The following is a 15,614-nucleotide window of genomic DNA, read 5'->3' as shown; positions in this document are numbered from 1 at the left end:
CATAATGTGATAGGGATTTTACATATAAATGGCATAACCATGAAAAGACTTATTCTGCCCCCAACTGATTGCCAAGATTCGAATTTAAATCAAATTACCACTTTTGAAAAAGACAACTTTCCTAGTGCTCTGCGACATCCTTGCTCAATCTGTTTTGTTCCTCAAAGAGACATATTTTTTCATAGGGACAAAATCAACGATAGGAATCCGGAAAGCTAGTGTATCAGAATCTATTATGATTTACAGCCGTAGGCCGAATGTATTATAGCTGATGTTCTTACTTATGCTCACTTGTCTCACTATAACATCGCCCAAGCCCACGAAATTCCTCGTGGGAAGGATCGCAAGATACGCCTATCGTTGGCAACAGCTTTGAGCACCTTACAGATGACAGACAGTGCGATTTACCTCAGTTCTGCCCCCAATTTTGATGGAGAGCACCCCGGGGGGGGAGAGTCGGGTCCAAGCATGGAGGTAGGAAGTTAGATCAAAGAATCTATCTATAGATTCTTTGGTTAGATGGAGTGGCCCTGAACCGGTTTCCCCATACCTGCTTTGAAGCACTGGTGATCCCTTCTTTGGTAACCAAAACATGAGTTATTTACCATTGAGTTCAATGGGTTTTGACACGATCGGATGTAAATATTTTGTAATTACGTCGTCAATATGCTTATAAATGTATATATTTTCTTTTTCTACAATACTTCAGAGTCCTAAGTATAAGAAAAGAATACATTTTTAAACAACATTTCATTCTGAACGGAATTAAATGCTATACTTTTCACAGAACAGTTTGCTCAGAATGGTTTAATTTGAAATATTTTCACAAGTTTTCGTTAATTACATTAGAACAAAATTTACGGTAATTCGATTTGATTCTTTTAAGGATTACAAAAATTAAGATCAAAGTTTATTGTATTATTAAAATTACGCATTATTTACATAGCTTCTTCCTAAAATACTTTCTCATATATGACATGATTTTTTAGCTTCTGAGGCATCTTTTAAATTGAAAACTATAAGTCAATTTATAATTAATGCTCTATTCGGAACATTTCAAATTAGAGCACCTTTTAATTTAATAGCGAAATACTTTAGATAGTACTTAACTTTCTCTGAATATTTCTGAAAGGGAATAAAATTAGGCTTTTTTCTTAAATATTATTTAAAACTTGTAACTGACTTATTATAAAATGTAAGGGGAATAATTCTTTTAATTATACTTATTAGATTTTTTTACCCTTAATTTCAACGATACATATTCCAAAACTCTTCTTTATTACTTTCTTAAGTACGCATCTCATAGAAATTGCTTTACAATACCTGTTAACAGATTGCTTTTCAGTACGAACAATTCTTGCTTAAATAGTTTTATAACGTATTTGTCAACAGGATGTCAATTTATGTTTACAATTCAATGTCAAGGTTATTATATATTTAGATAATATTTATAATCATTATAAATTTAGATACATTTAATAATTAGATTTCTTCACAGTAACTTTCACAGTTATTTATGAATAAATAAATCCTTCATTTCAAATACATTTATAAATAACTTAATAAATATTTACGTATTTTGTTAAAGGCAGATACATACTTTTTGGAAGCACATGCATAAATACCCATACGTATTTCATATTTTTTATTTCCGGCATGTGGAAATCTTTAATTTCTGTGCATTCACTATATTTTTCGTGTAAAGTAATTTACGCTAATTTTAAAAAGTACATGTTACAATAATATGTGGACGTGAAAAAAATTTATTTTATTTAAAACATTTTGGCGTCTGGAACATAAAATAAAAGCAGGGAATACTGTATTAAAGGTATCGAAAAATGTATACAATTTTAAACTTACGGTGAGGTATTTTTCATTCTTTAAGCATAACTGTTTTGCTAAAATCTATATTTTTGTAGTTCAACAGCTTAGAATTTTATAAAACAAATTCATAATCAAAATCGCTGTTGTTAATTATCGAAAAATGACCAAGATGGGATTTTTGCGTAAATGTCGCTAAACTATACAAATTGCTATTACTAGGAATGTTTCTTTTATGCGGAAGTGTCCCATTTTTCGATTTGTATGAAACTGTCGTGTGTCGAACTAATATCAGAGCGCTGTCAAGCGAGCTTCTGAATGTAAACAAGACCCTCTTCCCTTCCACTAAACCACATGAGAGGACTTTGGCTCTCCACGTACAGTAAGACCCCGCTTAACGCGGGGGATACGTTCCATCGAAGTAGAGCGTAATGCGAAACAGCGCTAAGCGAGGCTATCTTAACATGTAAATAATGGGGTTAGGGGAAGACGGATAAAAAATGGTTAGGCATTAAATTTAATAATGTTTTTTTTAATAAAAATAAAATCAAACATTTATTTCTTACAAAAATAAAAACAATATAAACGCATATACTTTTAAAAACAAATAAAATTCTCAGTCAGATCATTCAGTCTATTCTGGGTTTCCAATTTTCTGCCTTTTTGTTAAGAAGGCATTATGATAGATTGGCTTAATGTCATATTGCGTTCAATTTCGTCGTCAATCCATATAGACAGTCGTTTTTCCATTTCCTCTATAATGTTATTTCTAGAACGGGTAATTCTAGTTGCAGAGCTTGACGTAGTTGCAGTTGCCGATGACAGTATTTTTTCTTTATTCTTTAAGAATTGTCCTTATTGTTGAAGTTGCCAAAATCAATGCAGCACTAATTTGAGATTGACGTTCACCAGAATCTAATCTTCTAATCACTTGCATTTGAGTTTCCAGTGAAATGCTTTTTCTGGTTGCTTTCTTTTCTTGTTTTTTATTATCACCCATGATAAAAACTAAAGATCATAATATTTGTCACTGTATTAATCGTTATAGTATTATACAAATTTAAACTTACATAATGTCAACAAATGTTTCAAATGATAAAAATACGTCCACCAAGCAAGAAACACAACTACACTGTTTTGGATATGTTATTTGGAAACCTAGCGCTACGCACAATTTCGGAGAATCCCCGGGTTGAAATAAAAGAGCGCTAAACCGAAACAGCGCTAAACGAAACAGCGTTAAGCGGGGTCTTACTGTATTTAGAGTGCCACTATGCCGCACCGACACTGTACATTTGCAAACATCCATGCTTTCTCCGCGATTCGAACCCAGGCGAACGGTATTCACCGACGCTAACCACTATACCAGCTGGATACTATACCGTACGTATTATATCTGATAGGATGTATCAGTAAGGTGTCACTCCTCTTTCCTCAGCTTTCAGCGTTCAAGAATTCGCATTAAAGTGGTTAAATATTTTCTTTTTCTCCCTCTCCCCAAACTAACTTTTTGGGAGTCTTTTCCTAACTGGTAAAATGCATGTAACTTTTTAATGCCATTCAAATTGAAAATCTACCAATTAATCTACATATTGTTTGTTTTAACAGCCATCGTCTTAACCGAGCTTTTATTAATTGAGTACCATTGTATGTTTTTGTTTTTGTAAAGCAAGAGGCGAAATATATTTTTTTTCAACAAAATTAAATATAAAAATTAGCATTTATTTGCTTAAATATACAACCTATTTCTATCGCAACTAAAATAAAATAATTAAGTTTTGTCCGTGTAGGGCATAAAACTAATGTAATCCCGTTTTTATTTTTATTTTACTAGGTTCAAACAAAGAAAATGTTAATTTTGTGAAATAGCGTAATTATTTTGTTCGACTAAAAGCAAAACATTATTTTTCGCTTTTACATTTACCTAATTTAATTTAATATATTCTTGAAAATTCCTATTGTAGTTTATTATATTTTTTACCTCCTTGCACGAAGCAAAGAAAGCACTGTAACCTCCAAAAAAATTTCGTTTATCATATATTTCAACGAAAACATCCATTTTGACCGCTCTCGAATCCATTTGAACAAAATTTTTGCGTGACATTTGTACGTCAGACAAAGTAAAGGACTCTTTTTCTCCAAAACGGACGTCTGTACGGACTATGTGCTACATACGAACGTCTGTACGTGCGTAAAAGCGAGTTGCCGTAGAGGAACCGAACAGGGCCCGGGTTCGAATCCCAGAGAAGGCATGAATGTTTGTGTAAATGTATAGTGTCTTTTCGAAATGGGGCATTCTAAATATATGGCGAGCCGAAAGTCCTCTCATGTGGATTGGGGGTAGGGAAGCAGCATGGGAGACCCTCGGACCATCCCCCCCCCCGGGGTTCTCTGCCTCAAAACTGGGATGGAAATAGAAGTCCAAGCTCCTTGAGGCTATTCTCACTCTGTTATCCGGCTCGGTGAACTCATTTTTTTTTTTATTCTTATGCCAAGGTAGTTATGCATTTTTTTGCTTTAAAAATGATTGAATAATCTCATCTTTATGTTCCAATTAAGGTTTTATACCTTTAGTTAATATGCATGCAATAGTTGTAGAATTATCAGCAATTTAAAAGAAGAATATTAAATGTTTTAGAAATTTGGAATTCAAACATCACTTTTAGTCAATAATTCTACGTATTTACTCGAAAATAAGACCCTTCAAATATAAGATATACGTTAAATTTTAGGATAAATTTAAAGAAATATTTATTTTGTCTTGCAATAATTCTGAGAAATAAAATAACTAAGTTAATTTTCTTTCTTTCAGAATTTCCTTGAAATAACAGTACTGTGGCCTGTACCCCAAGGATGTTGTTAGTTACCCATTTGTTTTCAAACATACCAGTTGTAATATCAAGCAGTATAATCGATGCAGGCCTGACTAAAATTGCTCAGTAGATGTGGGTTATCAGTTATCCAATTAATTTAGTTATCCATTTTATAATGTGAGTTATTTAGCATTTAAAAGTATAATTATTCTGTTAATATGATAATTTTTCAATTTCGTTTACTAATATACCTTATTATAAAACCCATCCAAATTTTAGAATAAAAGTACAGCGAAAAAAGAAGACAGTATTTTCTACCGATCTAAATACGGCCTTCACTCTACCATTTCGCAAGCCACATTTCAAGAAGAGATCTCCCAGAGTTAGTAAAACAGTAGGGACCCATTTTTGTTCCCGTCCAGAAAGCAATACCTTTTAAACAAACAATGTCCTTCAAAATATCTACTCTTGCATACCATTGTACTTAGACTCTCGAGAGGGTTAAAATCAGAATTAAATTTCCTTTATATGCCCTTAAGCCCCGAGGGAAAATGAGAAGATAAGGCAAAGCCTGTCCACTACAGCATGAAATAACTGTCTGTCCCTTTTTTTCATCTCTGCCATGACAGAATTCTATTTTATGTTTCATTCTAAAACTTTAATGGTTCAGTTACTTACGGGACTAACACCCAAAAATCTTAATTTTTGTCAAAGAAATGTTCAACAAAGAACTTGAATGGTTTACTTGATGGGGAAATCCTTGATAAAAATCTCACGTGGTCCCCATATATTCACCCTTTTATCCAGATGTTCCAGGCCCACAAATTGTAAATGCTGAATTGTATGTAAGAAATAATAGAATACATGAAGAGTTAGGTATTGAGTTACTGCCCACTCATTGTTATAACTTAGCCAAAAAATTTCATGAAAGGCAGCAAAATATTGATAATCCCAGTATTAAAATCTGTGATTACGACTGTAACAGTTTGGAAAATATGGATAGGCCTATGGCCCAACTAAATGTATGGATCATGTAATATATATGCAACTCTAATAATATGACATATGTGTTTATTTATGCATTTATTTTCCTTCCTCTTATCTGCTACACTTCAAATTTTCTGTCTGCATTCTCAGTTTTGTGTATGTTATAGATATATGAATATAATTAATTCAAGTTCATGTCTTAATATTTGATGTTATGTACTTGATAATTCTTGATGGATTCGATTTGCCTATGTTTGCACTACCTCATTCTTGTCACAATCACCAGTTTCTCGACTTTTCTGCTCTCACTAATTTAGACAACTCCATTGATATTAATACGTTAACAATATTCTTATCTGACCTTACAAAATTATTTAAAAAAAAAAAAAAAAAAAAACTATTCGAAAGTATCTTTCAGTTATTGTATACTACGTTTCGAAATGATCAAACTGTTCTACAAGGGGTAGAGCCTTGGCTTAGGCACCCTGGTGTCTCAAACACCATTCTACAGAGAGACATGTTCCAGGTCCACAAAGTTAAACTTTTCCCTTAATTTCCGGAACGGCGTTTTATCTCTAAACAACAAGTAACACGTTTATAAAGCCATATTGCGTCCCATGCTGAGTTATGCCTTCCCTGTTTGGGCATCCTCTTGCAAAATCAATCTGAAGCAACTTCATATTGTGCAGAATTGCATCCTCAGACAAATCGCCTGCTGCTCGTGGTTTAGCAAGAACAATGTAATTCACGAAGAATTGGATCTATCACAATTTCGTGACTACTTCCATCACCCGGTATAGTTTCCATTTAAGTCTAAAAAATCAAAGAATAACATCATTCCTATCTATAATTATAATTACAGTTCTCGTAACTACGGGAAGCGGCCAAAAGCCATCAAGGAATAATATGTAAATAATTTATTTCGATTCCGTATTTTGTCTTCTGCACCATACAAATTTTGTAAAATTTTTAATGGCTTCTGTATCTCTAAAACTATTTCACTTGCTTTTGTAACTATGTGATTTGATTTGTACTTAAAGAACTTACAGCAGTAACCTGGTATCATTAGCTTACCAACCCCTCTTAACTCTTTGAGGGGCAGGAAAAGGTAATTAACTTTTTCAGCAAAACTTTTATTTTATTTACTAGATCAGGTCTTACAATAAAATTATTTGCGACAATTACACAAATTTTGTCCAAGACGAGTGAAAGAAATGACTACTTCTGATGGTTAGTGTCCGTAACAACCGCCCACAGAACACATCTTTACAAATCAGTCCCTATGGTACTCATGGAAACAGTTTCTCATTTTCAAGCCGAGTGCAACTTTGCATGTGCAGCATTCCCTCACTATTTTTACAGGCTTTTTCTTGGTGCTGCAGAGTGCACATCGTCGTGATGTTGTCTTCGATGGCTGATGCTTATTTTCTTGAAGACGAATTGTTGCCTCAACTACTGGCTTATGTTTCTTGATTGCCATCTAGTGAGCGACAAGGGATCTTCAGAAAGGGTCAGTCTTGAAAACCACTCACACCAGTGAGTAAGACGTTCAATAGAAAAGGTGGTTACTGTAGGTAACCACCGCCCTTCAAAGAGTTAAGTTTTATGCGCGCGACGATGTTCTTACATTCCGCTTAATTCTCAAGTAACTTCTTATCATCAACAGTTACTCGAGCTATGCAATATTCGTAATAATCAGTCAGTTCCGATGGAGCTTGGACTTTCAATCCAAGCCCACCGGTGCTAACACCACTTCTACTCGCAAGGAAGAAAAAGACTCATATGACTTTAACTTTTAGGTGTCCCTTTATTTTAAAACACAAATCATATTTACTATTTTTTTAATTAATGGGTGATTTAGGGGTACTTCGCATTCGCGAAATGCGCAATCTTGTAGATTTGCTTCTGACTGGAATAAATGATCTTTATCGGTAGCTATAAGGAATGTTTAAAAACAAAACTGCATAAATGAGGAAATGCTTAGAACTTTTTGCACCAGTCACTAAACAGACGGTTATTCAGTTTTTTATTATTATGACCGTTCGTAATAACCAAAAATATAAATTTATTTATAATGACCGTCGTACATGCCGTAATCGCCAGCAGCCCCTGGTTTCCAACTTGCAGAAAATCGCTAATTAATTTGGGAAAAAATAAATAAATAAACCAGAGTACTATGCATATTAAGACAAATGTGCCTTCAAAAGTTCAAGTTAGATGGATGCCTACTTCTTAAATCCACCATTGATTATAATGAATGCCCACCGTAATTGTATAAATCGGTACCTAAATTTATTTAAATATTTTAAAGTATTTTAGAGAAAACATTTGAGATTAATGTTTCATATTTCGTGGAACTATATATTTTAGTCATTACAAATTTTATGACCAAGTGTCTATACCAGGGGTGGCCAAGCTCCTTGATAGTCCGAGCCATTTTTCAAAATTTGAAATTTTTCACGAGCCGCAATTAAATACATATTTAAAAGGTATTAAAAGCATTTTTTACAGAAATTATATTTATTGAAAACATATAAATAAAAGTACAAAATATCTATATTGAATTTATATATTAAAAATTAAACGCATTTATTTTACTTCTCTTGATAATTTTTTTTTAATTTGGTGAATAATTGGTGACAGCACTTCTCAGTAATTCTGGTTATTTAATACTGATCGGTGTTTGGATTTTACGAATTTTTAAGTGGAATAAAATGATTCACATAAGTACGTTATTCCGAATATTGAAATAATTCGACAAGCAGCTTTTTTTAATTCAGGATACTTCGATTCTGGTACAAATTTCCAAAATTCAGTAATCGGCAACGACTTATATTTTAATTATAGAGGTTTATCTTCTTGCATCTCTATTAATTCTGATTCTCCAGATGCTTTTTGGATCATAATTATATTGGAAATGGAAAACTCACCTTGAATTATGTTACTTTCAAATGGATTCGGAAAAAAATCAAGAGACGATTTAAATTATTTCAATTCTTGGAATCTATTTTGGAATTCCGTCAATATTCCTTCTAGTTTTTTTACATACTCGTTGAGATTTTCTTGTTTAATATTGGAACACATTTTTTTAATTCCAAGTAAATGACAAAATGTTTTATTTTAAATGTCCTTTTGAAAAAGTTATAATTTAGTTTGAAAACTGAATATACACTGTGAGAGGTCAGATATTATTTTATCTTTCCCCTGCAATTGTAAATTCAGTGTTTGCAAATGTTCCATGACATCAGTCAAAAACATTAAGTCTTGCAACCACTCGTCATCGTCTAATTCTGAATAGGTTATTTCCTTTTCTTTTAGAAATGCCGTTATCGGATTAAACAAATCTACAAATCGATTTAATAAGTTGTAGCTAGATAACCATCTAACAATGCAAAAGAAATTAATGTCATTTGGAAGTTCTTCGTCCTTTAATTCTTCAGGAAATTTTTGAAATGTCTATGATTTTTCGCATTGGTGCGAATGCAATTTATAATGTGTAAAACTGTTTTCATAACATCAGGATATTTTAAATATTTTGTAACGAGACGTTCTCGGTGAATTAAACAGCGAATCGGTATGAATTGTGGAATTTGAGAATCATCTCTTAAAAGCCCAATAAGACCTATTTTTTTTACCCAGCACTGCCGGAGCTCCATCAGTTGCAATGCTGACAAGTTTATTAAGAGGCACATCAAAAGTTTTCTTTATGGAATCTAATGCATTTTTAATATCGACACCGTGGGTTGACTCTTGAAGTACTACTAAATCTAATAATTCTTCTTTAAATAATAAAACAAAAAGATGAAACAAAACGTATGAAAACTCCCAATTGCGGAAGATCTGTGATATTTGTCGATTCGTCAAGGGCTAAGCAAAATGCAATACAGTTCTTCAAATCATTTTTTAAATTATATTCAAGAGGTGTATTAACTGCAGTTATTCGTCGTTCTGTAGTGTGTCTCGAGATGGGAATTTGCGAAACAACTTTGTGCAATGCTGCATTATTTGGATCGAAAACTTTAAGTACATCTGTAAGGATCCTAAGTTTTACTAACGTTTATTTTATTTTAAAACTGCACTATCACTTCTTATTTTCTACTTCCGGCCAGAATTAAATGCTTTAACTTGTTTATGCAAATTGTCTTGCTAACGCCCAAGTACTTAAGTTGTGGCTTTTTGCCAAGAGAGAGAAATAAGGAGTTTTAGGAAACAAGTCGCTTGCCACTGCAGTTTTACGAGTTTTCACTCGGTTGCTGGTTGCCTTTAAGGCCAGAGGTTTAGCCCTCTTGATATTTGCAAACGTATTGTAGTTTCAGCAGCTCGGCGTACTACATACGTACCCTTTTTAAATAAAGGCCAGTCTTAGTGCTAGGCATTTGTATACTAATTCAAAGTTAGCTTTTAGTTAGAGTTTTAGTTAGTAGTTTTATATTCTTACGTTCAGACCACAAGTGGTTGGTCTCTGTATTCCAAAGTTCGGAAGTGCCTGTAAAGTATTGAAAATAAAGGGTTTCGTATACCTTCCTGCTTGTGTCGTCTGTTATACACAAATCTTGAACATAGCTTGAGTAAGCTCCCTGTTCTTATTCAGGACATACCATGTTTCCAAAGCAAATCAAGAGGAAAACAAGTCCTAACACATCTTCCAAGATTTTTGTTAATAAACTCTCTCTCTCCATACGGGCGTTTTGCACGAGCAATAATCCAGGCAATAACGAAACTGGCTTCAGCCACATTATTAGCTTGATTGCTGAAGGTCATCATAATTGACTGTTGTGTATTTAAATTTGATTTTAAAGAAGCAAGTTTATCTGATCATAATTTTGAATTTGGTGGTTACTGATTAGAAAAGTGAGAATGATTGGTTTCATAAGGTCGACGTAAATTCGTAGCTTTATAATTTTTGACCGTAGATTGACCGTATAAATAACACATAATGCTTTTCCGTTATTGTCAATAAAAAAGAAATTAATTCTCCTCCCACTCATTATTAAAACTTCTATTTTCTTGCTCGTATTTTCTTTTTTTATTTTCGTTCTTTGTCGTCATATTTTTAAAAGAACTGGAAATAAATAAAGAAATTTAGAAAATACAAGTTTTGTGTTATTAAAACAATAACGACACGTGTTACATACTACCAAGCAAATTATAGCATTAGAAATCGGCTAGACGACCCCCTAGTACTTTCCCCTATCACGTTACTGCACTGCTCATTGCTTTTAGGTGTTGTTAAATGATATGTCAATCATTCTTTTGAAGCCACTAAAAGTAGTTCTGTTATTTTAATGCACCTTCTCTTTCAATTGTTTACTGTCAATGTTTAGATTTTAGCCCGAAGCTGCAATCCCGTCCCAAAGGGGAACTTCACACAGGGTGAAAGCATCCAAGAGAAAGAAGTTCTCGCTTTACTAAGCAGGTTATTGTTATCCCTGTAGTATTCAATTTGTCATCTTACTTCCTACCTCCATGTTTGTCATAGGGGGGAGGAAAAGCATTCCGGGAGAAATTTGTAGACACAGGCGTTTTCGGTGTTTGGGGAAAAGAGATTTTACCCTCTCTCGATGCGAAAGAATTAACTTGGATGGAAATAAATTTAATACAACGTTGCACTTAGTCTTTCATATGTGTTGTCAGTAATGTAAAAGACATTCTGAAACACATACGGAACGATAAGTTTTTAAAATATAATAACACAAAAATGAAAAGGAAACTCGGATACATTTATCGAGAGCCACAAATAATCCTTCAAAGAGCTGCATGTGGCTCGCGAGCCGCAAGTTGGCCACCCCTGGTCATCCCAGTGGATAACATATACATCCTACACGTTTTCTAAATGAGATATTCATGTATGTATTTAATTAAAGAAGTTTGCATTTTTTTTGAAACGTAAATAAAAATAAAGTATAAAACTGAACTCTGAATATGAAGATAAAATTTCATTTTTTTTCGGGTGTTAATAATAAATTACCAGTTACTTGACGAAACGTCTTACAAATTCCATATTTTAATACTTTGACAGTTTGTCAGTCAAAAATTAAATGCTCATTTTACAATGTTATGTAACTTGAATTAGTAGTAGGGAATAATTTTAACCAGAAATACTAATTCAAAGATTTAATTTGTTGATTGTAAATGGGATCATGCTTTGAGACTCCTACCATATAACTGTGATTATTGCTAAAACAAACGCAAAACATTGCTAAATACTGATTTAAGGGATCAAATTTATGTTGCAGATTTCATACACTTTACTCGCAGAATTTTTGCAAATATTTTTTGCCACAGGGAAAAAAAAAAAAAAAAAAAAAAAACGCCGTTTCTATCACTAATGTTTCTTATACGGTAGGGTGCGAACTGCGCGAAATTTGATCCAAGATCCTTCTCCCCCTCTTATTAAATCTATGAACCTGCGCGACGTTTTCCTGTCCCCTCTTTCTAAGAACTTAAATTCTCAAGAAGATGGGTGCTACAAAAAATTATTTATCGCCATTAATGGGACATTTTATTGAGACTGCAAGCCTCTATTTTCGTTTATCAATATTGCAAAAATTGTGCAAACAAAACAAATACTAATTTAAAATCTGGCGTGTGCTGAAGTAAAAATGAATTTCTTTTACACTTATTTAAAGTTTTATGATGCTTAAAAGAATAATGAGCCAGATCTTTTTTATTCTCTGTAAGAATTATAAACTTTCCAAGTTGTAGATTTTAGCTGCTGATATATATATATATATATATATATATATATCAGTTTTGAATAATAAAATTGATAGATTAATGACATACATAAAACGGATACATAATCAATCTATCAAATATCGAATTTGTACCGCAACTTAAATAAGTTTTTTTCCTTGTCTAAATAAATATTAAAAAATCTTCTTAGACAGCAGAAAGGTTTTAACTTTCAAATTTACCATTTTAGGTAAACAGTTCTAATTTAATTTTAAAAAATTCTCTTTATTAAATCTAAAGATTAGATTTCTTAAGTGGTTCTAAATTCACACTAATATTATTGCAATACATGACGTATTAAGCTTTCCATTTTTAGTCATTGAAGTTATTTTAAGTTTATTTAACTTTCTTACAAATTCCATATTTTAATACTAGAAACGTTTAAATATTCTGTTCTCCAATTACTCTGCCTGATGTACTTTGGCATATATTTAATTTCTAATACACATTTAATTAATAAATTGATAATTATGAGCATCTGCAAAATTTTCATAATTAACAGAAAAAATTCGAACTCCCTTATATTAATATCTTGGGATTTTCAGTTCCTTTTTAATCCATTCCTTTTTAACATATTGTTGCACTGTATTCAAGTTTTAATGTATGTAGAATTTATATATTTTGTATCGTATTTATACCAATTTATGTTTAAATGATAATTTTTACAAATTCTTGCATCATAACTCTACTTACGATGTTTTTAACACCTTGGTAAAGCTGAAACTTCAGCATGCAGCTTATTTTCTAACCTAGTTTCAGGCTGACTTTTTTGTAAAATTAATTATTTGAAATTATTCGTTAACAAAAATGGTCGCTAAATCACGCTAATAATATTTCTAACTGTTGTAATTTATAATGCAATGAGTTCATGTGATTTATAATATAATTCATTTATATTTTTTTCAGCAGTATTGAAATTAATAGCAGATACTGATAATGTTAAACTTTTAGATTACAATGGTTTAGATTGCCTTTGCCTTCGTCACTGATGCTTTTATGCTACATTCCTAATATTTCATAATGGCATACAGATAAGTTTAACTCATTCACCAAATATGTAAATCTCTAATTCAGCCCACTTTTGTTCTTATCTGTGCTGTATCTTCTATTTTCTTTAATACATTGTTCAGCCTAATTTCAAAAGGTCTTATGATCAAGCGGAAAAGTCACTAAACATTAGTAGTTCGACTCGAGTTTCTAATCCCAGATATCTCCCAGCTCTTTTTTTTTTTTTTTTTTTTTTACTTATTTACTGTGTAAAAATTTATCGTAAAAATTTCAGTTCATGAAGTAAAAATACTTTTTTAATTTATTCTTTAAAAATATTGCAAAATTTTCACCTTGGCATACCTTTTTACAAATCCCTCTAATAAGAAAAAATAAGGAAAGAAATTAACTCGTTTTCGGTGATTGATTCCTCGGTGCAAATTATATGTAACTTTTTCCAAAAGCATAGAGTTTATATGGATATCAATAAATTAAGGACTATTTCTCCATCTATTTTTCTTTCATGTTTATTCCAGAATTTTCTTTTCACACTGTAGCGCTTAACTTTATGAGTTTTCTATAATCATTCAATTTCTCTAGCCATGGCAACTTTGCATACCTTCTGACAAGCAGTTATATTTTTAACCACCGTATTTTAATACATGTTGACTATCAGTACATTATTCATTTGTTTCACAAGTGCAAATACTTATTTTATACGCAAATCTACTTAAAATAGCAATAAAACTTCAGTTATGCGGAGCTCCTGATCGATTGCTTGTTTTAGATTGAATGAAATTAAGCTTAATATTAATTAGCTTAATTAAATTAAGCTTAATGTTAAGCTTAATGTTGAATTAAGCTTAATGTTGAAATTAAGCTTAATGTTAATTAGATTGTTATTAATTTAATTATACATTTCTAATTAATTATATGTTCAGATATTTCCAAGTATATTACACAAACTTTTGCATCCCAGTTTTTAATTTTTGGTTAAAAAAATAAACTTTTATTTATTGAGAGGCCTGATTGATTATATTAATTTGCTGTACTGTTTATCTAATTCGTTTCTTCTAAATAAATTTTAGAAAAAACTTATTAGTATAATAATTTAAATGTATTTACAATTTATACGTCAGTGTTTCAAACGCATAGTAATGTTGTTATAATAGATTTCATGCTAAGATTTTATTAAATTTAACTATTAATTTCTGCAAACATTTACATGGTTACTTTAATTAACAAAAAATATTTTTAGCACACTTTAACACACTTTGATATGGAATAATCTTTTGAACGCCAGTGAACTCTAATAAATTTTCCAGTCTAGATCAGACATCTTGACTATTATTGATGTAATTTATAAAAAATATAATTGGTATGCTTTATAATTATTTAATTTATGATATTATTATAATAAATGAAAGATGTTTGTAATGCTAATATGTATGTTTACCAATACCTTTTATTTTCTTTGTTAGCTCTCGAGAACTAATGCGAGAGCTAATTACTTGAATAACAGTAATAAATGCGATCGCATTTATTACTGTTATTCAAGTAATTAGTTAGATATTTTTTTTACTTGTTCTTGTAATATGTAATTATATTTCTTTATTTTTTATTTTCCTGTTGGCTACAATTGGCTTCGAAAAGTTAAATTGTAACCCTGTAGGCAACAGAGGGAAGAAATTTTGATTCACGCAGTTGGACTATAGCAGGACCGGGGGGATTTTTATTCGCGCAGTTGGAGTACACCCTTTTATACGTATCACTCAAGTTTATTTCTATCACATTTTTTAGTGCCCCACCAGCATGGCCGAGTGATTATGGCCGTTAAATGCTGGTCGTTCGACCTGGTTTCGGTTTGAATCCAGGGGAGCGAGCTGGCTGCATGGCTGGTTTTCACTATATGTAACGGGAATACGAAACAGTTTCCTTCAGAAAATCTTTCCTGACGGCATCCATCCTCTCAAGTAGGTAGCTTTCGTGGCATAGTTAAATTCAAATATCCTTTAAACTAACCGTATTTTTATTAGTTATTTATACAACTGCTTACTCCTATTTTTTTAAGTGATAGAAGGAAGTAAAATTATTGCTGAATAAAAGTTACTAATAAATTATTAACAAACAAAATTCTTAAGATATTTATGAAAATTCAAATATTTCATTCTAAATAAAACCCTTAAAACAGTTACCGAAGATCATATGAATAAAACTTCCAAGTTTGAAAAAGTGCTGGAAAAATAAAAACAGATGAAATGAAATTCATTA

At 31.7% G+C, this 15,614-nt stretch overlaps 1 protein-coding gene across 2 annotated transcripts in view; it reads right to left on the bottom strand.

The window, feature by feature from the left end:
• LOC118202030 (trans-1,2-dihydrobenzene-1,2-diol dehydrogenase-like) overlaps positions 1–15,614 on the bottom strand; it is a 109,855-nt gene that overhangs the window by 8,465 nt on the left and 85,776 nt on the right. The window lies entirely within an intron of this gene.

This window comes from Stegodyphus dumicola, chromosome 6 (assembly GCF_044657685.1).
Source record: "Stegodyphus dumicola isolate Sdum_Otavi_A_Nest chromosome 6, ASM4465768v1".
Taxonomy (NCBI): Eukaryota; Metazoa; Arthropoda; class Arachnida; order Araneae; family Eresidae; genus Stegodyphus; species Stegodyphus dumicola.
The sequence above is the reverse complement of the archived record's forward strand: the minus strand, read 5'-3'. Positions and strand labels throughout refer to the sequence as shown.